The sequence below is a fragment of the Amphimedon queenslandica genome, unplaced genomic scaffold, assembly GCF_000090795.2.
Source record: "Amphimedon queenslandica unplaced genomic scaffold, v1.1 AMPQUscaffold_10501, whole genome shotgun sequence".
In the NCBI taxonomy this organism is placed as follows: domain Eukaryota; kingdom Metazoa; phylum Porifera; class Demospongiae; order Haplosclerida; family Niphatidae; genus Amphimedon; species Amphimedon queenslandica.
Window position 1 is genome coordinate 1 of NW_003549236.1, and position 1,470 is coordinate 1,470.

Sequence of the window (1,470 nt, forward strand, 5' to 3'; positions counted from 1 at the left end):
TTACCGGATTACATACGTGGGTTAATGCTGCCTACTCAATTCCTCTTCATGTGAACACCTGCATTTTATGGGCTCCTGATGGTAATCATGGTATGTATTGTGTTGGGAGTCTGGGAGAGATGTTTATACTGTACCAAAGGTACCAGTAAGTTTATATAGGGCTTCCCATAAAATTTTGGCATAATGCTCATGCAGCTTTTTGTCAAGGGATTGTAAAGTTGCTCAAAAATTGGCACAAAGACCCTGTACTACAGAGAGTCTTTCAATAAAAATCACAAGGAGAGAATTCTACATTTTTATAATTTTTCTAATACTTTCTTACTGCTCTTTATGTTTTGAATTATCTTTCACAATCAAATTTGGATTTTTATGAATTTTTTAATTTGCTCAAAAATTGGGTGGAAGTTTTTGTATGCTTTAGCCAAATTTTGCTAAAAATGACTAGGAGAAAATTTTAATTTTTATATCTTTTTTCGATACATATACATGTATTTATTCTGCACAAAAAGTTTAAGCTGATTTCAATTAAAATTGGATTTTTTACAAAATTCTAAAGTTGCTTAAAATGGTGAATGACCAATGGCTGTTTTTGGCCAAATTTTGTCAAAAATGGCTAAAAAATATTTCTCATTTTTATAATTTTTTCTGATACAAATACATGTCATTACGCTGTGTAACTTTTGAGCTGATTCTAATCAAATTTGGTTTTTAATAAATTTTAAAAGTTATACTTCAAATGTGATGTACTTTATTGTAGTGCCTGTTTGCTCACAAAGCATGCTCTTTAGCTCACTTAGCATGCTTTGTGGGAAACCCTGGGTTTCTATATTTTCCTGTTACCATATTACACAAAGCCTGGCTTCCATATAGACCTACAACAGCTTTACAATGTTGAATATTATGGAGATAGACAGCCAAGGCCAATATAATAGTTGTATGCTAACCATACAGCTATGGAAAAACCAGTTTAAATTACTGGACACTAATAAGGCATACACTACATTCAAACTTCAAAATGTTGTTATAGAGTCTATGTACATGTAACTCACCCTTTAAGGCCTCAGGACACTCCTTTGTTTCAACAGCTGTGTAAACTTCCAGTAAACTAAATCCTTGTCAACAACAAAATGACTGCTGGCATACAGCAAGAAAATATCTTCTCAATATTACAGTAGATAATTAGTAGGTCGCAATAAAAAGAAATACAAATATCTCCAGAAGAATGACTAGTCAAAATCACAATCATGGGATACTTGTTTAGTGTTCAATAGTAATGGCTATTTGCTATACTGTCAGTCATCATCACATTACAAAGCCATTAACCTATAGAAGAGACAAAAACAGATAAACAGTAATCAAGGACGCATGGACAAGTACAAGCTGAAATAAGTTATAGAATAATGCATACAACATGCAGTAATACATTATCTGAGCTGCTGTAAGCTGTTTACTTTAATACAATAAAAACAA

At 32.2% G+C, this 1,470-nt stretch overlaps 1 long non-coding RNA gene across 1 annotated transcript in view; it reads right to left on the reverse strand.

Moving 5' to 3' along the window:
• Positions 1-1,166: 1,166 nt before the first annotated feature.
• LOC109590102 (uncharacterized) overlaps positions 1,167-1,470 on the reverse strand; it is a 4,155-nt gene continuing 3,851 nt past the window's right edge. The window contains exon 2 of the long non-coding RNA XR_002189144.1: positions 1,167-1,323. This is a non-coding gene — a long non-coding RNA (uncharacterized LOC109590102). The remainder of the gene's footprint in view (positions 1,324-1,470) is intronic.